Source organism: Salmo trutta, chromosome 10, assembly GCF_901001165.1.
Source record: "Salmo trutta chromosome 10, fSalTru1.1, whole genome shotgun sequence".
Taxonomy (NCBI): Eukaryota; Metazoa; Chordata; class Actinopteri; order Salmoniformes; family Salmonidae; genus Salmo; species Salmo trutta.
Genome location: NC_042966.1, coordinates 31,841,938 through 31,856,640, shown reverse-complemented (window position 1 = coordinate 31,856,640; position 14,703 = coordinate 31,841,938).

Genomic DNA, 14,703 nt, shown 5'->3' with positions numbered 1-14,703 from the left:
ACATGACAAATACATTAAAGGGGAAAGGATCCACAGACACTGCACAGCTCTTTATTTACAATGCTGGTTGCCATGGTTAACACAAACACAGGACATTTAATGCTACCTGAATTGACTCAGAAAAGTAACATAAGTAGGTCTACAGTATCACAGCGAGGTTAAACAGGTGTGTGTTAGATTATCCAGTGTCCACAGCGACATTATTGATTATCCTCTACCCCATTGCACCTGGTGTACTATGGTCTTAGCCATGCTCTAACTAACCCTTCTGGAGGGTCTGAGGCACTTAGACTGCAACCGAGGACACCTTGGCCTGACACCTGGATGGGCTCCCCTCTACCTGCCTGTTGCTGCCTCCGCTGGTTTTTCCTCTACTTCTCCATCTGACCATAGGTTCTTGAATGTATGCTTTTATACAGTCTGTGTCTCCGTATTACAGCAAGTCAAATAAAGATTAGCGCAAACAGGAACTGTGACTTCTTTCGTCAATGATTTGCTATGGCTGAGGTATTTTGTCAGTTATAAGTTATTCGTTGCCAAGGCCAGATGATACCAAGGCCAGATGAAACCAAGGCCAGATGATACCAAGGCCAGATGATACCAAGGCCAGATGATACCAAGGCCAGATGATACCAAGGCCAGATGATACCAAGGCCAGATGATACCAAGGCCAGATGATACCAAGGCCAGATGATGCTGAATGGCAACACCACACACAAGTCAATACAACTAATTCATCTCATTGGTACTTGACTCTTCAGTCTGTTGAATGTTACATCAATGAAAATATGGATTTCTTGGCTGAATGAAGGTTTTATTAAACCTTCAAAAGGGACACACATACACAATAAAGGAAGTCTATAAAGTCATTGACAGGAAAAGTTATTTACTACATCAATTATAGTCACAGCATCTCCTCTTCATTTGATCAACTGGAATGAGACAGAGAAATGATTTCCAATAGGCAGGGTGTGGCTCAACAGGCAGAATACATTTCAAAGGGCACCTTATTCTCCACAACTTCTCCCTGCATAATGCACTACATTTGACCAGAGCCTTGTGGGCAAATAATTGATACAAGTTGTTGCAGTCGTAAGTAAGACAATGTATCCAGGGCTGCATAGGTTAATTATGGACTTTAAAGTAACGGGCAGGTAGATGGGAGCCAGGTGAGATTGGGCCAGGCAAGTCCAGGTGTCATGCCAGGGTGTCCTCAGTCACGTTCCAAGAGCCTCACGCCCTCCAGGAAGGAAAGGTTAGTGAGAGCATGACTAAGACCATAGTACACCACATGCACTGTGGACACTGGGTAATCTGACTAACACACACACACCTGTTTGACCCGCTGTGATACTGTGGGATTACTTACACTACATGGACAAATGTATGTGGACACCTGCTCGTCGAACATCTCATTACAAAATCATGGGCGTTAAGCGTTAACCTGGAGTTGGTCCCCCATTTGCTGCTATAACAGCCTCCACTCATCTGGGAAGGCTTTCCACTAGATGTTGGAACAACACCTGGTTAACCTCACTGTGATATTGTAGACCTACTTATGTTCCTTTTCTGAGTCAATTCAGGTAGGATTCAATGTCCTGCATTTTTGTTAACCATGGCAACCAGCATTGTAAATGAAGAGATGTGCAGAAAGATAATCAGACTCTGTGGATCCTTTCCTCTTAATCTATTTTTCATGTTAGCCAGGCCCATCTTTTCAAAGAAAACACAATTGAATTATATCTCTATTTGAGCAAAATAAGTCGTTTTGTTGTGATTACAAGAACAATTCAGGTAAAGAGCCACAGTCAGGAAGAAACAATCTGAGTGTTCTATTATAAAGTGAGAGCAATTCGTTTCCCTGGCTGATATGGCTTCTACTTAGAAATACTATGACAGTAAATTAGTAGATGATATTTACTGCTATAAAGCTGTATCCACTATAATCACACAATTTACACAGACCCGACCTTTGACAAATATATCTCCGTGTGAAAATGCGTCCCATGGTCTGTTTTGTCAACGAACTCAATGTATTCCAAATACTGGTGGTAACCAAATGATCCCATTTATGTAGGTAGCCCAGTAAACGATTCACCCCTCTGGAATGTTCCATTGCGAACTGTCTGCGATCCAGAGGGGTTGGGTTCAATGTGGAAAACACATTTCTGTTGAATGCATTCAGTTATGCAACTGACTAGGTATCCCCTTTCCCTTCGTTGTTGTTTCCCTGTTTACTACTGAAATATATCTTACTTATTAAGTCAAAGACGAAATGAAATGCAATACACTGGTCTCGAATATATTAGAATAACTAGGTAACACAGAACCACGGCGGGCCATATGTAAATGCATATTAAAACGTATCCCAGTGCAACATGCCCAGATCTGCCCACTGGGACGTGGGTTATGGAGGGCTCTTTGAAATAAGCGCTCGCATCGCCGTATTCCAACGAATCGAGTTCTCACCACACCAGAAAATCAGTCTCCAAACTGTGTGTAGGTTTGTTCAGATTGAGGAACGGAACAAACGCGTTTGAGAAATTGCCTGATTTCCCTGCCTAAACGAACTAATTAAAATGCCACTTTGGCCCAGATATGAAGTCAGTCTTGTGGGTCGCCTACTGGTCGTAAGGCTTTCACACAGCCGATGTGATAACATTTCCCCATCTTGCACAAACATGCATGTTCTTGTTGCGGCTGTGTGGGAAGTCACGTGTAGAAACTCCTACGTGGATAACAATGTCTCGCCACCGCTCAACTTTCTATTTCATTATTTGGCCTGTACCTCCTGCTGGTGGCTTAACTGCGTCGCACTAACGAAGAGTTTACTACAGAGCTGCTTGTGCACTCGGGCTTCTAATAGACACTATATCTGCCTATGATATTTAGTAATATGATATTAGGTGGGAGCTTCTCTATGTAACATTATATTACTTTTGAACTCATTTAGAAAAACTTCTAGAACATGGGCTGACAGCAGAGCGATAATATAGCCTCATCCTGCTCAGATATTTCTCAGAGCTAAATTAGTTATCCTAGATTATTAATATCTCATTGATCCAAAAGTAAATGTATTGCCAGTTCATATTTTTTTCCTTCTTCTGGTTTAGATCATCCATGTACCAAGAAACCACAGTCTCTTACATGTCAGCTAAAAGTGGCATCTGCATGAGCAGAGAGGAAGAGAGAGACCAAGAGAGAGAGACCTAGTGATGAGAGAGAGACCTAGTGATGAGAGAGAGAGAGAGAGAGAGAGAGAGAGAGAGAGAGAGAGAGAGAGAGAGAGAGAGAGAGAGAGAGAGAGAGAGAGAGAGAGAGAGAGAGAGAGAGAGAGAGAGAGAGAGAGAGAGAGAGAGAGAGAGAGAGAGAGAGAGAGAGACAAGGAGAGGTAATGGGCTAATTCGTTTTTCTGCAAAAAATTGAATGTAGATAAACTTTGATTTTTTTTTCACAAGGACTTATACAGGATACTACCCTCTACATCAAAATCTTCAAACCAAATCAAAATTCTATAACTTAAACCTTGATGTTGGACAAAATTACCTAAATGGATACTTACTATCAAGAAAAAAAACTTCTAACAAACCAAAACCTGCAGAAGAAACAGAAGAAACCTCAAAATACCATCCAACACAAAACTGAGTGAGCACTGTTCAGTCTGAACCTACTTCTGAAGCCAAGAAGTAAAAGACAATAATCTCTAGGTCATTTTGTTATATAAAGCTTAGTAAATAAGGATACTAAGCTACAGTGGTTGCTCCACTAAAAGTTATTTTTTGTGGTTTAGTACGGTACCCTGCGTCAGTACTTCATTGCTTCAGACCAGCGGAAGGGGGAGTTAGAGCACTGATTATGCTTTTGGGTCCCAAGGCGCTACTGTGTCTCTGTGGTAGTGTACACTACTCCTGACTGGTTACGCTCTACAGCGCCGGCCTCGACTAGGAGATCCATGAGATGACTGTAGGTTTTTTGTTTCTCTCCCTCTAAAAACAGAAATAAATCATTCTAATTAACAAACTGGCTTTATTTACAAATTAGTAACAACGTCTCACCCCATGTTAAATAATGGCCTTTTTCTTGTTCATTTTACATTATTTGAAAACGAAATCCCCAACAAAATATTGTTATTTTTTAAACAAAGCGATTATTATTATTATTATTATTAACTTAGAATTATATGAAAGCCCCTTGGATATTCTCACAGATATATTATTGACCCTGTTATTAGCAGGACAATATATATTGGTCACATTGGTCATGGCTCCCGAGTGGCGCACAATGGCATTGCCTTGCAGTTCTCCAGATTTATCCACTGAGATTGCGGTGGGCGCGCGCGGTTCAAGGCACGAGGGAAGGGGGCATGGGATGGGCCACAGAGCCGCGCTCAGTTGGTAGAGCATGGTGTTTGCAACGCCAGCATGGTGGTTGCAACGCCAGGGTTGTGGGTTCGATTCCCACGGGGGGCCAGTACAACAGAAAAAAATGCATGAAATGAAATGTAGGCATTCACTACAGTAAGTCGCTCTGGATAAGAGCGTCTGCTAAATGACTTAAATGTAAATGTTAAATGTAAGACAGACCTAGACCATGGGGAAGGGAGGAGGAGGGGTTTCCCACCCCGCCCCACTGGGTAGCACAGAGCAACACTTCATTTCACTAATAATTGCGCTGACTAGGGAAACGTTCCCGCTGTTCCTGTCTACACGTTCAAACTAAAACAATGTAACCAATAATGCCGTGAAAAATGCCCCTTAAATATGAATTCTGGGAGCAGATATTATTAAATATTAAAGCATTAGACCTCTCACTAAAGACGTCAGTCAAAAGTTATACTTAAATCCAAATTGGATTTAATAAAAAATGACATGAAATGCACACATTTGTAAATCCCAAACTCTAAAAGTAATTGGAAAGGTAGATACAAATAATTTGTGACATTGTGGTTACAATAAAGAGTGTAAACAAGATGCTGTGCTTTTATTTCCAGTAGTGATGGGCAGCTGGTGGCATTTTGAAAACAGGTTTTCAAACACTTGTAGCCTGATTAGCAGAACAATAGACTCTTTATAGCCCAGCTACTGTAGGTGTGAAAGTCACACCTTTCCAGTACTCCCCACCCCGCCCCAAACTCCACCCTTCAGTTACCATTCAAAAACGAGCTGTTTATCTAAATAAAATGACATTGCGACCAAAGAGAACAGACGAAATGGATATGTTTCATCAAGCCAGCTTCTTTCTATGGTGCTACACATTCCAGGGTTAGGACCATAACCACGAGAGGCCTTGAAAATGAGGCAGAGCTGAGAGGATCACCAAAACTAAAGGTATTTTGGTTTCAGTGCATTTTCTTAAAAAAAAAATTATATAGCCTATCAATGTGTAGATATACTGTGTAATAGATCATCATAATGTTAAGCAAATTAATTAAGGACAATATCTTAAAATCAGCCCCATATAATATGTTCTCTAGGACAGCCACTATTGAAGGCTATCAAATGCTTCTCAAAGATGCCCTCTGGTGGTCAAACTAGCACTAACTAGCATTAATGGGAGCAGTGGTTGACACTTAAATTGGGGGCAGTATTTTCACGTTCGGATGAAAAACGTGCCCAAATGAAACTGCCTCCTACTCAGACTCAGAAGGTAGGATATGCATATTATTAGTATATTTGGATAGAAAACACTCTGAAGTTTCTAAAAATGTTTGAATGATGTCTATGAGTATAACAGAACTCATATGGCAGGCAAAAACCTGAGAAAAATCCAACCAGGAAGTGGGACATTTGAGAATTGTAGTTCTTCTTTTGAATCCCTATCGAAACTACAGTGTCTGTGGGGTCACGTTGCACTTCCTAAGGCTTCCATTGGCTGTCAACAGCCTTTAGAAACTTGTTTCATCCGTCTCCTGTTACTGGGCAGAAAATAGGAGCCTGTCTGAGGACAAAGGACTTGGTGATGCGCGATCCCGCGAGTGCGCCGTTCCTTCTTTTTCTTCTTGAATGAATACGCTATTGTCCGGTTGGAATATTATCAACGTTTTGTTAAAAAGACACTAAGGATTGATTGTAAACAACGTTTGACATGTTTCTACGAATGGTAATGGAACATTTTGACTTTTCGTGTCTGGATTTACGCTCGCGCGTTATGCCTTTGGATAGTGATCTGAACGCACAAACAAAAGGTATTTGGAAATAAATATGGAGTATTTTGAACAAAACTAACATTTCTTGTCGAAGTAGGAGCCATGGGAGTGCATTCTGACGAAGATCAGCAAAGGTAAGAGAATATTTATAATACTAATTCTGAGTTTTATTGATGCCATGACTTGGCGGGTAACTGTATAGCTTGCTTTGATGGCTGAGCTATGTACTCAGAATATTGAAAAATGTGCTTTCGCCGAAAAGCTATTTTGAAATCTGACACAGCGGTTGCATTAAGGAGTAGTTTATCTATAATTCTTTAAATAACTGTTGTAAAGTTTATCAACGTTTATGATGAGTATTTTTGTAAATTGAAGTGCTCATTCACCGGAAGTTTTGGGTGGCAATACATTTTCTGAACCTCACGCGGCAATGAAAAATTGGGTTTTTGGATATAAATATGAACTTTATCTAACAAAACATACATGTATTGTCTAACATTGAGTCCTGGGAGTGTCATCTGATGAAGATCGTCAAAGGTTAGTAATTCATTTTAGCTGTATTTGTGGTTTTTGTGACGCCTCTCCTTAATTGCAAAATGGCTGTTTGGCTTTCTTGTTTAGGTGATGTGCTAACATAATCTATTGTTTTGCTTTCGCCGTAAAGCCTTTTTGAAATCGGACACTGTGGTTAGATTAACGAGAATCTTATCTTTAAAATTATGTATAATACTTGTATGTGTGAGAAATTAGAATTATGAGATTTTTGTTTTTTGAATTTGGCGTTGTGCTATTTCACTGGCTGTTGTCAAATCAATCCCGCTAACGGGATTCGCATGTTAACGGGTCACTAAGAGGTTAACTGCGTGAGCACAGTGCATTTGGAATACTCTACCAAACGCGCAAACAAAAAGGAGGTATTTGGACATATATATGGACTTTATCGAAACAAATGAACATTTATTGGGGAACTGGGATTCCTGGGAGTGCATTCCGATGAAGATCATCAAAGGTAAGTGAATATTTATAATGTTATTTCTGAGTTTTGTTGACTCCACAAAATGGCGGGTTTGGTTTAGTCTCTGAGCGCTGTACTCAGATTATTGCAAAGTGTGCTTTCGATGTAAAGTGTTATTGAAATCTGACACAGCGGTTGCATTAAGGAGAAGTGTATCTATAATTCTTTGAATAACAGTTTAATATTTTGTCAACGTTTATGATGAGTATTTCTGTAAATTGATGTGCTCATTCAACGGAAGTTTTGGGAGGCAAAACATTTCTGAACATTACACGTCAATGTAAAATGGGTTTTTTCGATATAAATATGAACTCTATCGAGCAAAACACACATGTATTGTGTAACATGAAGTCCTATGAGTGCCATCTGATGAAGATCATCAAAGGTTAGTGATTAATTTTAGCTGTATTTCTGGTTTTTGTGACGCTTCTCATTGCTTGGAAAATGGCTGTGTGGTTTATCTTGTCTCGGCGCTGTCCTAACATAATCTAATGTTATGCTTTCGCCGTAAAGCCTTTTTGAAATTGGACAATGTGGTTGCATTAACGAGAAGTTTATCTTTAAAATGTTGTATGTTTGAGAAATTTGAATTATGAGATTTTTGTTGTTTTGAATTTGGCGCCCTGATATTTCACTGGCTGTTGAATAGTGCGTCCCACATTTCCCAGAGAGGTTAAATGAAGTGCCATAGAATTCTGCGGCACCATGTAAGCTGTGCTGCAATACGCTGCAACTTTTAAAGGACAAAGCACTGTACCAAGCTGCTAGGACAGAACAGACCTGGCTGCAACTCCAATTAGCACTGAAGTGTGAATTGAGATGTGTGATACCTCTTGAGCCTAACAATGGCAGGAAAGTTTCACAGCCTCCCCCACCCAAATGCAGAGGCCTTTGAAGCCCCCTGTGCAGATATCACAGTACAGTACCCCTTGGATATTAAAAATAACACTGCATGGAAGAAGTACAAAAATAAGCTCCTCAATGACAATCTAGAGACACTATTTGCTGACTGCTAAAAAGAGGGGAACGTAAGCAACTTAATTTTACACACAGACCATCCCCTGGCATGGCACACTACCCCTATGTCAAGAGAGAGGGTATTGGCTCAGGGTGGAAACTCAGACTACTAGACATTGAGGAAATTGAAACAACCTCTGGAACAGTAATGGTGCAGGGCATCCTCAAGCAGTTCCAGCAGGACTTTTACGGGATCAAAGAGAGAGCATAGCAGGAAAAGCTCTCCCTCTGTGACAACTTCCCAATCCTGAGTGAGTCTGATCACAACTCTTCAAACTGTCCTGCAGATGAGGATAGTTACCCCCCCAGCACTGAACACACCCAGGTCCAACAACTGCACTGCTCCTCCATCATTGAGAGTGATAAATCCCCCCCCCCCCCCCAACAAGACCCGGAGAGCTGAAGGTGGAGATGGACAGCTGTCTAAGAGAGCTGGCTGCACTTTGAACTGAGGTGAGAGAACTTAAGGAGAAGAGAGAGGAACACATGGCACAGCTAAATACGTTGAAGGAGGAGGGAGAAAAACACATGGCACAGCTAACAACACTGAAGAAGGTGGTGAGAAAGCTGAGGTGTTACAGAAAGCAGGACACTCCCTGAGAGAAGCCAGCAGAACAGCCCACCTCAAACCCGGACCACATAACCTCAACACCACAATGGGACAGACAACACAGGATCCACCAACCCAACAGACCCCACCCCCTCCTAACAGCCCCCTTGTCAGCTCCCCCGGTAGCCCTCCTGTCAGCCCCCATCCATCCACCGAGGACACACAAAAGCCAGAAATTGTGCTCCTCATTGACTCAAATGGCAAATACATTGAAGAGGATAAACTTTTTCCCAAACACAATGTGGCTAATCTCTGGTGCCCAAACACTAGGCATGCTCTGGAGCTGTTGTCAGATGACAGACTAGGGTCCCCCAGCCACATTATAATTCACACAGGCACAAACTACCTGAGGACCCAGCAGGAAAGGGAGTGATTGAAAAAGCTTCTTCCACTTTCCCCAACGCACAAGTGGTTATCTCCACCCTGCTACCACGAAAATACTTTCACCCTGCTACCATACAGCAGGTGAATGCAAGCATTTCCCGGGACTGTACCTCAAAATCTAATGTCTACCTGGCCCACCACTCTACCCTGGACTTGAACAGCCTTTATGACCAGGTCCACCTCTGCAAGGTAGCAATCCCAACGTTTGCAGGACCCTGAAGGACGTCACTCTCAACCGTAGCCCCAGCACCTCACACAGGACAAACAGAGCAACAGACACCCTGCCCAGACCTGCAAGACCCCCTCCCGAAGGACCTGCACCGAGAGAACCCACACCAAGAGGACCTACACCCAGACCACCGCTTCTACAGACACACCCCAACCAGCTGAGACCACCCCAACCTTGGCCACACCCTATATAGGCCCCCCCAGATAAGACCTATGCCCCTTCTGCCCCCCCCATCCCCCCCGCCCCTGCAGCAAGGACCTCAACATGACAGCCGCACATATGCCCAGGCAGTGAGCAGAGCAACAGGCCCAACCCCTACTAATGCACCCCCCCAAAACTACTCTACTAAATTAGTCAAACCACAAACATTTTATATCTGGCTGGAAATTAATATGGAAATTATCTCAACAGAGAAAACGTCCTCATGTGTCTACCTATATACCCACAATAGAATCCCCATACTTTAATGATGGCAGCTTCTCCATCCTAGACAGGGAGATCGACCATTTCCAGGCCCAGGGACATGTACTGGTCTGTGGCAACCTAAATCCCAGAATTGGACAAGAACCTGACACTGTCAGCACACAGGGGGACAAACACCTACCTGTAGGTGACAGTATTCCCTCCCAAATATGCCCCCCTAGACACAACTATGACAAAACAACCAACAAAAATGGGTCACAAGTTAACTCCTGCAGCTCTCTCGCACGCTGGATCTGTACATAGTCAATGGTAGGCTTTGAGTAGACTCCTATGGTAGGTACACCTACAGCTCATACCTTGGCAGTATTACTGTAGATTACTTCATCACTGACCTCAACCCAGAGTCTCTCAGAGCGTTCACAGTCAGCCCACTAACACCCATATCAGATCACAGCAAAATCACTGTCTACCTGAACAGAGCGATACTCAATCATGAGGCATCAAAGCTAAAGGAACTGAATAATATTAAGAAATGCTGTAGATGGAAGGAAAGTAGTGTGGAAACCTACCAAAAAACACTTAGGCAACAACAAATTCAATCCCTTTTAGACAACTTCCTGGACAAAACATTTCACTGTAATAGTGAAGGTGTAAATTTGGCAGTAGAAAACCTAAACAGTATATTTGACCTTTCAGCTTCCCTATCAAATCAAAAAATTCAAGCAGACAACCAAAGAAAATGAACAACAATGACAAATGGTTTGATGAAGAATGCAAAAACCTAAGAAAGAAATTGAGAAACCTATCCAACAAAAAACATAGAGACCCAGAAAACCTGTGTCTACGCCTTCACTATGGTGAATCACTAAAACAATACAGAAATACACTACAGAAAAAGAAGGAATACCACATCAGAAATCATCTCAATGTAATTGAAGAATCCATGGAGTCTAATCACTTTTGGGAAAATTGGAACACACTAAATAAACAACAACATCATGAGGAGTTATCTATCCAAAACCACTCCTCCAATCTTTTTGTCTCTATAACAAAGAACAAACAGCAAAAACATATACATGATTAATTACAAATATTAGACTCAGCAATTAAAGACTACCAGAATGCACTGGATTCTCCAATTACATTGAATGAACTACAGAACAAATTACAAACCCTCCTACCCAAAAAGCTCTGTGGTGTTGATGGTATCCTAGATGAAATGATAAAACATATAGACCACAAATTCCAATTGGCTATACTTAAACTCTTTATAATCATCCTCGGCTCTGGCATCTTCCACAATATTTGGAACCAAGTACTGATAACCCCAATCCACAAAAGTGGAGACAAATATGACCCCAATAACTACCGTGGGATATGCGTCAACAGCAACCTTGGGAAAATCCTCTGCATTATCATTAACAGCATACTTGTACATTTCCTCAGTGAAAACAATGTACTGAGCAAATGTAAAATTTACTTTTTACCAAGTTATCGTATGACAGACCACATATTTACCTTGCACACCCTAATTGACAAACAAACAAACCAAAACAAAGGCAAACTCTTCTCATGCTTTGTTGACTTCAAAAAAGCTTTGGACTCGATCTGGCATGATTGATATACAAATTGATGGAAAGCGGTGTTGGAGGAAAAACATACGACATTATAAAATCCATGTACATAAACAACAAGTGTGTGGTTAAAATTGGCAAAAAAAACACACATTTCTTCCCACAGGGCCGTGGGATGAGACATGGATGCAGCTTAAGCCCCACCCTCTTCAACATATATATCAACGAATTGGAGAGGGCACTAGAACACTCTGCAGCACCCGGCCTCACCCTACTAGAATCTGAAGTTAAATGTCTACTGTTTGCTGATGATCTGGTGCTTCTGTCCCCAACCAAGGAGAGCCTACAGCAGCACCTAGATCTTCTGCACAGATTCTGTCAGACCTGGGCCCTGACAGTAAATCTCAGTGAGACAAAAATAATGGTGTTCCAAAAAAGGACCAGTTGCCAGAACCACAAATAGAAATTCCATCTAGACACCGTTGCCCTAGAGCACACAAAAAACTATACATACTTCGCCCTAAACAACTGTGGATATAGATACATTTTCCCCCAGCATCTTCACATGGTCCTTTGCTGTTGTTCTGGGATTGATATGCACTTTTTGCACCAAAGTACGTTCATCTCTAGGAGACAGAACGCGTCTCCTTCCTGAGCGGTATGACGGCTGCGTGGTCCCATGGTGTTTATACTTGCGTACTATTGTTTGTACAGATGAACATGGTACCTTCAGGCGCTTGGGAATTGCTCCCAAGGATGAACCCGACTTGTGGAGGTCTTGGCTGATTTCTTTTCATTTTCCCATGATGTCAAGCAAAGATGCACTGAGTTTGAAGGTAGGCCTTGAAATACATCCACAGGTACACCTCCAATTGACTCAAATTATGTCAATTAGCCTATCAGAAGCTTCTAAAGCCATGACATAATTTTCTGGAATTTTCCAAGCTGTTGAAAGGCTCAGTCAACTTAGTGTATGTAAACTTCTGACCCACTGGAATTGTGATACAGTGAATTATAAGTTAAATAATCTGTCTGTAAACAATTGTTGGAAAAATAACTTGTGTCATGCACAAAGTAGATGTCCTAACTGACTTGCCAAAACTATAGTTTGTTAACAAAAAAATTGTGGAGTAGTTGAAAGACGAGTTTTAATGACTCCAACCTAAGTGTATGTAAACTTCCAACTTCAACTGTAGACATCATATGACATTTGATGTCTTTATTCTTTTGGAACTGTGTAATATTTCCTCTTCACTTATTTTTGTTGGTACTTTTTACCCCTTTTTCTCCCCAATTTTGTTATATCCAATTGGAAGTTACAGTCTTGTCTCATCGCTGCAACTCCTGTGAGGACTCGGGAGAGGCGAAGGTTGAAAGTCATACGTCCTCCAAAACATGACCCCACCAAGCCACACTGCTTCTTGACACACTGCTCGCTTAACCCGGGAGCCAGCCGCACCAATGTGTCGGAGGAAACACTGTACAGTTAGCAACCAAAGCCAGCGTGCATGCGCCGGCCGCCACAAGGAGTCGCTAGGGAGCGATGCGACAAGGACATCCCGGTTGGCCAAACCCTCCCCTAATGACGCTGGGCCAATTGTGAGCCGCCTCATGGGCCTCCCTCCCGGTCACGGCCGGCTGCAACATTTTGCGAGAGACAGTAGATGGAACCAGAGATGCATTACACAGAGGTTCCTGTAGGTATCCTCAGCCACAGGCTATTGTGCAGTTTGGGGAGCAAGTCTGGTGCGTGAGACTACTATCAAAGATATTTGAACTAGATTGAGATAAAGGCGGTATGCTGTGCACTGTATCGTGTCTGATATGATATCAAATAGAGGTCAACAATTTTTGGGGGGATTCGTTCTAATTTTTTTTAAAGTGCATCCCTCCTTCCTAAAATCAAATCAAGTAAAATGTTATTTGTCACAAGCGCTGAATACAACAGGTGTAGACTTAACTGTGAAATTCTTACTTATGAGCCCTTTCCAAACGATGTAGAGTTAAAGCGTAAGAAAATTAGCAACACCATTTAGAAAAAAAATTGTAACACAATAAAATTACAATAATGAGGGTATATACAGGGGATACCAAGTCAATGTGCAGGGGGTATGAGGTGTTGAGGTTATTGAGGTCATATGTACAGTAGGTAGGGGTGAAAGTAACTAGGCAATCTGCATAGATAATAAACACAGTAGCAGCAGCGTGTGTGAAGAGTGTGAAAGTGTCTCTATGTGTGAGTGTGTGTGTAGGTGGCGTCAATATGCGCGTGTGTGTGTGTGTGTGTGTGTGTGTGTGTGTGTGTGTGTTTTGGAGTGTCAGTGTAGTATGTGTGAGTGTGTGGGTAGAGTCCAGTGAGTGTGCATAGAGCTGATGCAAGAGAATCAGTGCATAAAAAAAAGGGTGTCAACGTAAATAGTCTGGCTGGCCATTTGATTAACTGTTCAGCTGTCTTATGGCTTGGGGGTAGAAGCTGTTCAGGAGCCTTTTGGTCCCAGACTTGGAACTCCCGTACTGCTTCTCGTGAGGTAGCAGAGATAACAGCCTATGACTTTGGTGGCTAGAATCTTTGACAATTTTTAAGGCCTTCCTTTGACACTGCCTGGTATAGAGGTCCTGGATGGCAGGGAATTTGGCCCCAGTGATGTTTCTTCCTTCCTTCACCTGTCCAATCATGATTACTTCAATGAAGGGAGAAAGCAATGATGCACATGATATTAGAACAGGGCCACTGTGTAAACGCAGGCAAAGAGTCTCAAAGTAGGAATGCTGATCTAGGATCAGTTCAGCATTTTAGAACATAAGGAATGTATAATTATATGGACAGGGAATCAGGGCTGTATTCACAAATTGTTTCAGAGTAGGGGTGCTGATCTAAGATCAGTTTTGCCTTTTAAACCATAATGAATAACCTGATCCTGGATCAGCATTCATATTCTAGAGCGCTTTATGTGTCTGTGTGTGTTATTTTGACTCAGGCCCATCAAATTTTATGCAGTGGACTGGAGCCCCGGGTCAAAAGTACTGCTGTATAGTGCACTACTTTTAACTAGAGCCCAAATGTAGTGCACTATAATGGTAATAAGGTGCCATTTGGGATGCACACATATACAGTGAGTATACCAAACACTAGGAACACCTTCCTAATATTGAGTTGCACCCCCCCCCCACCACCCTTTTGCCCTCAGAACAGACTCAATTCGTTAGGGCATGGACTCTATAAGGTGTCGAAAGTGTTCCACAGGGATGCTGGCCCATGTTGACTCAAATGCTTCCCACAGTTGTGTCAAGTTGGCTGGATGTCCT